Genomic DNA, 12,567 nt, shown 5'->3' with positions numbered 1-12,567 from the left:
TCGTTGGAGACCAGGAGTGTCTCTTTGTCCCGTCTGTAAACGGTGTTGTGGATTTGTGATCTTTTTTTTAATTACTATAATAAGTAAACAAGCTTTTGTGGTAGAAAAACAAAAAGGGGGGATTTGTGGGAATAAATGAGGCTGTGTTTGACTTTGACGAGATGCAGCTGTGCCCTTGAGGCTTGTTACAAACAAGTTTGCAAAAACTTAGGGGCAGCAAAATAAGGATGTGATTAGATACGTTTCTGAAAGAGAAAAGTCGCGTGCGCCAACTTGAAGAACCAATAAGCAGCGCGGAAGAGACGCGTGAACGTAAGGCAGTAACCAATGAAATAAGTTTTGCTTGCTCGTGAACACTAGATCATATTATAAAAGGGACAGATTGTAAAAATAAAGGGTCTTTGCTTGTCTTCGCCTGAACTCATACGCGGAGTCCGTGTCTCATTCCCTTCACCCATCTTGCCATTTTATTCCTAAAAACTGGATCTCCTGCGCAGGTTCCTTGACCTTCCTTTGTTTTATGGCAAAGCCAGCTTCCAGAAGGATTTGGACTATTTTCTTCCCTTTCTCAAAAACTGCTGCTGCTGTGTTGCCCCACACCATGATGTCATCAATGTATTGCAGGTGTTCTGGAGCTCCACCCTGTTCCAATGCAGTCTGGATCAGTCCATGGCAAATGGTGGGGCTGTGTTTCCACCCCTGGGGCAGTCGATTCCAGGTGTACTGGACGCCCCTCCAAATGAAAGCAAACTGTGGCCTGCACTCTGCTGCCAAAGGGATTGAGAAAAACGCATTAGCGATGTCAATGGTGGCATACCACTTGGCTGGCTTTGACTCCAATTCGTATTGAAGTTCTAACAGGTCCGGCACGGCAGCGCTCAGTGGCGGTGTGACTTCATTCAGGCCCCGATAGTCTACTGTTAGTCTCCACTCTCCATTAGACTTTCACACTGGCCATATGGGACTGTTAAAAGGTGAGTGAGTCTTGCTGATCACTCCTTGGCTCTCCAGTCAACGAATCACCTTATGGATGGGAATCAGGGAGTCTCGGTTGGTGCGATATTGCCGCCAGTGCACTGTTGTGGTAGCAATTGGTACCTGTTGTTCTCTGACCCTCAGCAACCCCACAATAGATGGGTCCTCCGAAAGACCGGGCAGGGTAGACAGCTGTTTAATTTCCTCCATCTCCAAGGCAGCTATGCCAAAAGCCCACCAGTACCCTTTTGGGTCCTTGAAACACCCTCTCCTGAGGTAGGTAGTCTATACCAAGGATGCACGGAGCCTCTGGGCCAATCACAATGGGATGCTTCTGCCACTCCTTCCCTGTTAGGCTCACTTTGGCCTCCAATACAGTCAGCTGTTGGGATCCCCCTGTCACTCCAGAAATACAGATGGGTTCTGCCCCTTTACAGCTTGACGCCATGAGGGTACACTGTGCACCGGTGTCTACTAAAGCCTTATACTCCTGTGGGGCTGATGTGCCAGGCCATCAAATCCACACAGTCCAGTACACCCGATTGTCCCTTTCCTCCACCTGGCTGGAGGCAGGGCCCCTCTAGTCCTGGTCATCGCATTCGTTACTCACTTCTTCTAAATACGAGTGAAAAATCCCTTTATTAGGATCGGAAACAGAATCAGCCCTTCTACCCTGTCTGGGGAACTGCTCGCTGGAAACTGGAGCCGCAACTCTCCTGGGAGAACCCCCTTTTGTAGTTGTTTTTCCTTGCAACTCACGTACCCGTGCCTCTAGGGTCGAGGTAGATTTTCTATCCCACTTCCTCATGTCCTCTCCATGGTCACGCAGATAAAACCACAGGGTGCCCCGTGGTGTGTATCCACTATATCTTCTCTCTTGAGCAGAGGGACGCTGACTCCTAATGGCTGAGATACTGGTCCGTACAGGTGAGGAGTAGGATATATCCTCTTCGAGTTGCTGGACCTTCTGGAACAGTTTCTCCACAGCTGAGACACAGGCCTGTAGGGAGGAAGAGAGACTTTCCTCATATTGTCGAAGTTGGCCAGCCAATTCATCCACCGTTGGTCCCTCTTCAGCTTTCCAGGTCAGTATTGCCAATGAGTTTGCATGTGATGATGGTGCGCTCCGTACAAACTTCCGCCACATGGGTCGTGTGCACTGGACTTCATCTGGATCTTTGGATAACTGCTCATTGTCCAGGTCATTATAAATCACCTCCAGCAGAGCTAATTCCCTCAGGTACTGGATACCTCTCTCCATGGTGGTCCACTTGCCTGGGTGACATGTATCCCTTCAAGGAAGATGTTATCTTTCCTTCACGCCTGGCAGGAGTCGTCTCCAGAGGCTGAGGGCTTTTGCCCCTTTTCCAATCGCTTTGTCAATGCCCCCTTCCCTAGAAAGGGATCCCAGCTGCTTGGCTTCCCTACCCTCTAATTCCAGGCTACTGGCCCTGTTATCCCAGCAGCCAGGTGATGGATGATGTGCTTGCCTGGACGACGACCGGAATCTTTTCGCATATCTCGCAGCTCACTCAGGGACAGGGATCGGGTGGTTACCATCTCATTTATGGGTTCTGCCTCTTCCTCCTCCTGTTCTCTTGATGGCCCTGGCTCATCATCAGCCCTTACTAAACGAGCCGATTTCCTTGTGTATTTTTTCTTCTGTATAGGGGCAAGTGATACTGGCATGGGTTGGTTCTCTGGTTCAGCTGCAGCGCCTATCGCGGGGGCTGGCGCAGCCACGGGGACCGGTGCGGGGGCTGGCACAGCCGCAGTGCCTGTGGCAGGGGCCGGTGCAGCCACGGGGGCCGGCACAGCCACGGGGGCCGTCATTTTTTTGTCCGATCCAGAGACCTTCTCTTCCCCTTGAGGGTACTGAATAGTGTTGAATAGGGCTCGGTAGGCATGGGCCAGGCCCCAGCACGTTGCAGGGATCTGTGTCTCTCTGGAGTTGCCAGGGTGACAACATACTTTTTCCAAATACTTTACTAGTTTTTCAGGATTCTGCACTTGTTCGGGGGCGAAGTTCCAAAACACTGGAGGTGCCCATTGTCCTAGGTACTTGCCCATACTCTCCCACACACCCTGCCACTCATAACTATCCAGCCTTGGAGCAGATCTCTGGATGATATTCTTAAGCTGCTTATTAACCTTAGATGAAACTGAAACAAAATTCCCAAGAACTATCAACGGATATATCTTAACTACCCAAGGATGCTCAAGATAATGAAAAGTTGTTGTAATGAAGGAAAAAACATCATAGAAGAAAGCAACAAAGGTGCCATTCTCTATTTCCTCCATAAAAACCCTCTCAGAGGAAGAGGTATAATTGCTAATTGTCTCCATGAGGTGGTACCCGAAGTACAGTAATGGCTTCACTACAGAACCCAAATACCAGATAGCGCTCAAGGTCAGTGTTTTAATAACCAGTCTCCCAGGCAAAACATCACTCATTATGGCAAAGCACAACATAAACAAGAGCATGGTGCAGATCAGGTGGACTAGTACCGAGAACGGATGAATCAATATTACGACAGTTAATTGTTAACAGATACAAATTCCTTAATACACTCTAGTTAATCTGTTATTATCTCAAACCCTTCGTGCCCCACGTTGGGCACCAAAAAGGACTGTCGTGGTTTAACCCCAGCCGGCAACTAAGCACCACGCAGCCGCTCGCTCACTCCCCCACCGGTGGGATGGGGGAGAGAATCGGAAGGGCAAAAGGGGAAAACTCGTGGGTTGAGATAAGAACAGTTTAATAACTAAAGTAAAATAAAAACAGAACAGTAATAATAGTAATAATAACAATAATAATAATAAAAAAGTAATAATAGCACAATAGTAATGCAAAGCAAGCGATACACTCTACAATTGCTCACCACCCGCCGACCGATGCCCAGCACGGCCCCCAAGCAGCGATCGTTGCCCCTCCCCCGGCTAACTCCCCCAGTTTATATACTGAGCATGACGTCATGTGGTATGGAATAGCCCCTTGGCCAGTCTGGGTCAGCTGTCCTGGCTGTGCCCCCTCCCAGCTTCTTGTGCACCCAGCAGAGCATGGGAAGCTGAAAAGTCCTTGACCAGTGTGAGCGCCACTTAGCAACTACTTAGCAAGAACCAAAACATCAGTGTATCATCGACATTGTTCTCATCCTAAACCCAAAACACAGCCCCATACCGGCTACCAAGAAGAAAATTAACTCTATCCCAGCTGAAACCAGGACATCACTTGACACAGATTGTAACTAGAAGGAGAAAACTAGCCCAGAATTAACCCATTCTTGTAATGATAACACAGCTGAAAACAGATGTTTCTCCTTGGCTGTAGACTTGAGTGGTGGTTCTTGATTTTATTTACCTTCTTTTCTCTCACGTACCTCTCTAGCAGCATGACTAGAGTGCAGTAACTACAAATGAATGAAAAGAAACATTTGAAAGTGTCTATCTATCTCATGCCTATTTCCATGGAACAGAAGAGCTATCCAGACTTCTTTTGAATTTAGATGCATAACTGAACCACTGCCTAATAGCTATTCCCCTTTTAAAGAAACCCGACTTCTTTTAGAATTTTTAACTCACTAAATTCATATATGCTCAGCTGTCACAAACAGATAACTTCTCCCCATTTTATGGAAACACTATAGTTACAGAACACATGATACATTTAATGATGAACTACAAGGTAATAAGAAAATTAAGGGAATTAGTCCCATCTTCAAAAAGATGGTGCCACAATCCAAGTGCCTATAGCCAGATCCTAAAATTAATGCAGTTTTACTTCTTGGGTAGATGATGGGACTAAAAAAGCTGGAAATCAACAGATATGAGTAATGCAAATTCTCCATATATTTTCAAGGAGCCATGCAAGATACTGTTGTAACAAGGCTGATTCTGAAACCTCTTCTGTATCCAGTATTTGAAGACTCTCATGAGGGGTCTCAAATGACTAGAGGGGCTTTTGCACCTTGATCTTTATAAATGAGAAGCCTAGATACCTTAGACATCTCAGGAGAATACAGTGAAATGGTACACAGCATATCAAAAAAATACGGGGGTTGAGAGGTGGCTCAACTACATAAAATTACATCAAAGCAGAAAGCTTAAAAATATTAAGACTATGGCATTGCTGACACATTCTGGAAAACTACATCATGTAGTATCAAAGTGACCTCTGCCCTCTGATGTCACACCACATCAGCTTGTCTTTTTTATGTGATGAAGCATGACATAATATGGAGGACAATATGAAATGAAAAGGTAACCCTTTATAACACTTATTGCATTAAAACACCAATAATACAAGTAAACAATAACATTTCAGTCTCCATGGAGGATTAGAATTAATGCCTCCCATTGTTATACGGGAACATATGTTTACAGATTTGAGTTAAAAATGAGTTTTCAAGTAAATGGACCAGTATCCCGTTGTTTTGAAAGAAAGTGAGATCCTCTTACACTGAGGATCATTTTCTCTCACAATATATGTCATTCTGTTCTCTTGTATGGTGTCAGTAGCGAGATCTATTCCCCGGCTAGCCCCTTTTCAGGGAAGAATGGAAGTCATAGAATCATAGAATGTCCTGAGTTGGAAGGGACCCACAAGGATCATCGAGTCCAACTCCTGTCCCTGCATAGGACAACCCCAAAAATCACGCCATATGTCTGAGGGCATTGTCCAATTGCTTCTTAAATGTTGTCAGGCTTGGCACCATTACTACCTCCCAGGGGAGCTTGTTCCAATGCTCCACCACCCTCTGGGTGATCAACCTTTTCCTAATGTCCAACCTAAACCTCCCCTGGCATATCTTCCGGCCGTTCCCTTGGGTCCTATCATTGGTCGTCAGGGAGAAGAGATCAGTGCCTGCCCCTCCTCCCTCCCTTGTGAGGAAGCTGTAGACCGCAATGAGGTCTCCCCTCAGTCTCCTCTTCTCCAGGCTGAACAGACCAAGTGACTTCAGCCGCTCCTCGTACGGCTTCCCCTCTAAACCCTTCACCATCTTCGTGGCTCTCCTCTGGACACTCCCTAGTAGCTTCGTATCCTTTTTGTACTGTGGGGCCCAAAACGGCACACAGTACTCAAGATGAGGCTGCACCAGTGCAGAGTAGAGCGGCACAATCACCTCCCTCGACTGGCTAGCAATACAGTGCTTGATGCACCCCAGGATACGGTTGGCCCTCCTGGCTGCCAGGGCACACTGTTGGCTCATGTTCAACTTGCCGCCGACCAGAACCCCCAGATCCCTCTCCGCGGGGCTGCTCTCCAGCCTCTCGTTCCCCAGTCTGTATGTACATCCAGGGTTGCCATGTCCCAGGTGCAAAATCCGGCACTTGCCCTTGTTAAACTTCATACGGTTGGTGATTGCCCAGCTCTCTAATTTGTCCAGATCTCTCTGCAGGGCCTCTCTGCCCTCAAGAGTGTCAATGGCTCCTCCCAGTTTTGTGTCATCAGCAAACTTTGATAAGAAACCTTCAAGTCCTGCATCCAAGTCATTTATGAAGATATTGAAGAGCACTGGCCCCAAGATGGATCCCTGCAGAACCCCGCTAGTGACTGGTCGCCAGCCCGATGTAACCCCATTTACGATAACCCTTTGAGCCTGACCCATCAGCCAATTGCTCACCCATCGCATTCTGTGTTTATCCAGCTGTATGCTGGACATTTTGCCCAGGAGGATACTGTGAGAGACAGTATCGAAAGCTTTACTAAGTCCAAAAAGATTACATCGACTGGCTTCCCTTGGTCAACTAAGTGGGTAATCTTGTCATAGAAGGAAATCAAGTTTGTCAAGCAGGACTTTCCCCTCGTGAATCCGTGCTGGCTGGGGCCAATGACTGCCTTGTCTTTCAGGTGTTTTTCAGTAACTCCCAGAATAATCTTCTCCATAATTTTGCCAGGCACAGTGGTGAGACTGACAGGCCTGTAGTTACCAGGGTCATCCCTGTTGCCCTTCTTGAAGATTGGGACAATGCTTGCCAGCTTCCAGTCAACTGGGACCTCCCCAGATTCCCAAGAGCATTGAAAAAAATCAATTAGAGAGGTCTCACTATGACATCAGCCAGCTCTTTCAGTACCCTCGGATGAATCCCATTGACTTAGGGATCCAGCTGGAGCAGCAAATCCCACACAAGTTTGGGGCTGGTTGGGAGTTTGTCGTTCTTGCAGTCATGGTTCTCTAGCCCAGGGCTCTGGGACCCCCATCATCGGTGTTGAAGACCGAGGCGAAGAAATCGTTAAACGTCTCTGCTTTGTCTGTCCCCCTGTTTGTGAGGTGACCATGCTCGTCAAGTAATGGGCCAATGTTATTTCTCGCCTGCCTTTTGCTATTAACATGTTTAAAAAAGCCCTTTTTATTGTCCTTCACAGTACTGGCCAGCTTCAGCTCCAGTTGAGCTTTGGCCGCACATATTTCCTCTCTACAGTGGAGAACAGCCTCTCTGTAGTCCTCCCATGTCGCCTGACCTTGCTTCCACTGGTCATACATTTTTTTTTTCATCTTAGTTCTAGCTAAGATCCCTACTCAGCCAAGACGGCCTTCTACCTCGCCTGCTTGACTTCTGACATTTTGGAATTGCCTGCTCCTGTGCTCTTAGGAGGTGGTACTTAAAAAGCGACCAGCACCAATGGACCCCAGCACCTTCAAAAGCTTTTTCCCAGGGGACCTTACTGAGTAGTTCCCTGAGCAGCCTGAAGTCAGCTCTCCTCATATCCAGAGTTGAGGTCTTGCTGGCAGTTTTCCTCCTGGTACCATAGATTTTAAACTTGACTGCTTCGTGGTCGCTATGGCCAAGGCAGCCACCAATTGCCACTTTACCCACAAGACCCTCTCTGTTAGTAAGCAGCGACTCGAGGAAGGCACCTTTCCTGGTCAGTTCTCTTAGTACTTGTACCAAGAAGGTATCATCCAGATGCTTTAAGAATCTTTCTGGACCTGCTTGTACCAGCCGTGTGGTATTCCCAGTTGACATCTGGCAAGTTGAAGCCCCCCATAAGGACAAGGGCAGATGACTTGGAAGCATCCCTTAGTTCCTTAAAGAATAACTCATCCGTGTCGTCATCCTGGCTGGGTGGCCTATAGTAGACTCCCACAACAACATCCGCTTTATTTGTCTGTCCCTTAATCCTTACCCAGAGGCTCTCAACTGTGCCATTGCCAACTGCTAGCTCCGTGCATTCCAGCCCCTCCACTACATACAATGCCACCCTGCCACCTCACCTGCCCTGCCTATCCCTCCTGAAGAGCCTTGTTGTGGTTTAACCCTTTATTGAGATCGGAAGCAAAATCAGCCCTTTTATCCTGTCTAGGGAACTGCTCACTGGAAACTGGAGCAGCAATTTTCCTGGAAGAACCACCTTTTGTAATTGTTTTTCCTTGCAACTCATGTACTCGTGCCTCTAGGGTCCAGGTAGATTTTCCATCCCACTTCCTCATGTCCTCTCCATGGTCACGCAGATAAAACCACAGGGTGGCCCGTGGTGTGTATTCACTATATCTTCTCTCTTGAAGAGAGGGATGCTTACTCCTGATGGCTGAGATACTGGCCCGTACAGGTGAGGAGTAGGACATGTCCTCTTTGAATCGCTCGAACTCCCGGGATAATTTCTCAGCTAGCACATCAGGCAGTTTCTCCACAGCCGCGACGCAGGCCCGTAGGGAGGCAGAGAGACTTTCTTTGTATTGTTGGAGTTGGCCAGCCAATTCATCCACCGTTGGTCCCTCTTCAGCTTTCCAGGTCAGTATTGCCAAAGAGTTTGCATATGATGACGGTGCGTTCCGCACGAACTTCCGCCACATGGGTCGTGTGCACTGGACTTCATCTGGATCTTTGGATAACTGCTCACTGTTCAAGTCACTATGCATCACCTCCAGCACGGCTAACTCCCTCAGGTGCTGGATACCTCTCTCCATGGTGGTCCACTTGCCTGGGTGACATAAAAAATCTTCCTTGAAAGGATACCTTTCCTTCACAGCTGCCAGAAGTCGCCTCCAGAGGCTGAGGACTTTTGCCCCTTTTCCAATCGCTTTGTCAATGCCCCCTTCCCTAGAAATGGATCCCAGCTGCTTGGCTTCCTTACTCTCTAATTCCAGGCTACTAGCCCCATTATCCCAGCATCGGAGCAGCCAAGTGACGATGTGCTCGCCTGGATGACGACTAAAATCTTTTCGCATATCTCGCAGCTCACTCAGGGACAGAGATCGGGTTGTTACCATCTCATTTGTGGGTTCTGCCTCTTCCTCCTCCTGTTCTTGTGATGGCCCTGGTTCATCATCAGCCCTTACTAAACGAGTTGATTTTCTTGTGTATTTTTTCTTATGTATAGGGGCAACTGATACTGGCACAGGTTGGTTCTCTGGTGTAGCCACAGCACCTGTTACAGGGGCTGGCGTATCGGCAGCGCTCGTCACAGGGGCTGGCATAGCCGTAGTGTCTGTTGCCGGGGCTGGCATAGCTGCGACGCCAGTCGTTTTGTCGTCAGATCCAGAGACCTTCTCTTCCCCTTGAGGGTTCTGAATAGTGTTTAATAGGGCTCGGTAGGCATGGGCCAGGCCCCAGCACATTGCAGTGATTTGTGTCTCCCTAGAATTGTCAGGATGACAGCATACTTTTTCCAAATGTTCTACTAATTTTTCAGGATTCTGCACTTGTTCAGGGGTGAAACTCCAAAACACTGGAGGGGCCCACCGTCCTAGGCATTTGCCCATACTCTCCCACACACCCTGCCACTCATAATTATCCAGCCTTGGGGCAGATCTCTGGATGATATTCTTAAAATGCATATTAACTCTAGACAAAACCGAAACAATATACCCAAGAAATACCAATAGATGTATCATAACTACCCAAGGATGTTCAAGATACAAAAAAGTTGTTGTAATGAAGGAGGAAACATTATAGAAGGCGGCAGTGAAGGTGCTATTCTGTATTTCCTCCATAAAAAGCCTCTCAGAGGAAGAGGTATAATTGCTAATTGTCTCCATGAGGTGGTACCCGAAGTACAGTAATGGCTTCAGTACAGAACCCAAATACCAGATAGCGCTCAAGGTCAGTGTTTTAATAACAAATCTCCCAGGCAAAACATCACTAATCACGGCAGAGCACAGCAAACTGCAACACCCAACACCAATCTTTAACATGTACTGCAAAAACAAGAGCATGGTGCAGATCAGGTAGACTAATACCGAGAGCAGATGAATCAATATTATGACCAGCAACTGTTAACAGGTACAAATTCCTTAATACACTCTGGTTAATCTGTTATTATCTCAAACCCTTTGCCCCACGTTGGGTGCCAAAAAGGACTGTTGTGGTTTAACCCCAGCCAGCAACTATGAACCACACAGCCGCTCACTCACTCCCCCCCAGTGGGGTGGGGGAGAGAATTGGAAGGGTGAAAATCAGACAGCTCCTGGGTTGAGATAAGAACAGTTTAATAATTGAAGTAAAATAAAATAGAATGATAGTAGTAGTGGTAGTAATAATAATAATATAATACAATAATAATGTACAAAGCAAGTGATATACAACACAATTACTCACCACCCCCTGACTGATGCCCAGCCTGTTCCCGAGCAGCAATCCCTTCCCCCCCCGGCCAACTCGCCCCAGTTATATACTGAGCATGACGTCATATGGTGTGGAATAGCCCTGTGGCCAATCTGGGTCAGGCCCCCTGGCTGTGCCCCCTCCCAGCTTCTTGTACACCATGCAGAGCATGGGAAGCTCAAAAGTCCTTGACTGGTGTAAGCACTACTTAGCAACAACTAAAACATCAGTGTGTTATCAACATTATTCTCATACTAAATCCAAAACACAGCAGTATACCAGCTACTAAGAAGAAAATTAACTCTATCCCAGCTGAAACCAGGACAAGCCTGTAACCATCCATCATGGCACACCAGTCACAGGACTCACCCCACCAGATTTCGCTTATGCCTATGACGTCATATCTCTGGGACTGGGCCAAGGCATCTAGCTCCTCTTGCTTGTTCCTCAGGCTGCGTGCATTCATGTAAAAACACTTCAAGTGTGGTTCATTGTGCCTGTTGCCTCGTGGAGCAGCCTGAGGAATTTCACTAGCATGCAGCTCCTCGAACTTTGGCATGCCATCCTGTTGTTCATTACTGACTAGCCAGATATTGTCCCTTTCCCCCTTCCAATCTAGTTTAAAGCTCTATCAATCAGCCCTGCTAGCTCCTGGGCAAAAACCTTTTTCCCCTTCTGAGAGAGGTGCATCCCATCGGATGTCAGTAGACCTGGGGATGAATAGACCATCCCATGATTGAAGAACCCAAAGTTCTGCCGATGACACCAGCCTCAGAGCCACGTGTTGATTATCTGGGTCTGCCTGTTCTTCCCTGCTACCGGAAGGATTGAAGAGAACACCACCTGAACACCTGATCCTTCAACTAACCACCCCAAGGCTCTGAAAAATGATTGACTTAGGATTTTTCTTTGTTATCTCTTCGCTGCAGACATGAAGAAGTAATAGCGGGTAGTAGTCTGAGGACCTTACCAGACTGGGGAGTTTTCTAGTGACATCTCTTATCCTTGCCCCAGGGAGGCAGCAGACTTCACTGTGGGTTGGGTCCAGTCAGCATATGGGACCCTCTGTTCCCCTCAGAAGGGAGTCACCTATGACAACTACCCTTCTTTCTTTCTTGACACAGGTGGTTGTGATGCAGGGTGGAGGCTGCCTAGACGACCCTTCCATCCCAGAAGGACCTATATCTGCATCATCGCTTGTCTGCCCATCCAGGACCTCATACCTGTTGTGTACAGGCACCTGGGAAGGTGAGGCAGGCTGAGAGCAGATTTGCCTGCCACCCCAAGCAGTAACCTGCTTCCATTCTTGCCCATCACCTGGGTCTCCTCCTTCTGCCTGCTGCCTTTGCCTCTTGTGCTGCAGCTGGCTGGTGCATCTGTCTCAGGGATGGTAGAGTACGATTCCACCAGTCAATCTCCTTCTCTGACTCCCTGATACTCCTCAGCCTGGACACCTCCTCTTAAAGCTCTGTCACCAGGCTGAGCATCTCCTTAACTTGGGCACATCTCCCACAGGTGAGCTCACAGCTGCTGTCACATACTGACCTGAAACTCGGGCACTCCCTGCAACCCAGGACCTGGACAGCTGCATGTTCCCTTGAAGGCTCTGTTTGGGTGGCTGCGTCAGTTCTTGCAGCTGGAGGGGCTGCGAGGGACCCTGAGAGCACAGCTTTTTGCCGGGTGGATACCATGGCTCCTGCTGTTCTTAGCTCCTTGTAAGTGGGTTGCAATCTCCATTTGAAGTGGCAGGGCCCTGCCTGCTCGCCCTCCCTGCGCGAACTGCCACACCGCGCCCTAGTCATTCGCGCTCCCTAGGGGCCCTTTAAATCTCCCGCGGTTGCTCCTGGCAACGCTTCCGCCGCGTCACTTCCGCTCGCGAGAGCAGCCGGTTCCTGGCTGGTCTCTTGGCAGGTCCGCGGGTTTCCCTGGCTCCGGCAACCCCCCTTTCCTCCTCAACACGCGCTCAGCCGCGGAACTTACTGTTGCCGCCGCTGTGCTCCTCGTCAAGTGATTTGGTATCTACTGTGATATCTATAAGAAACTTCT

This window comes from Nipponia nippon, unplaced genomic scaffold (genome assembly GCF_047370975.1).
Source record: "Nipponia nippon isolate SJK-2023a ecotype South Korea unplaced genomic scaffold, ASM4737097v1 scaffold_29, whole genome shotgun sequence".
Lineage (NCBI taxonomy): Eukaryota > Metazoa > Chordata > Aves > Pelecaniformes > Threskiornithidae > Nipponia > Nipponia nippon.
The sequence above is the reverse complement of the archived record's forward strand: the minus strand, read 5'-3'. Positions refer to the sequence as shown.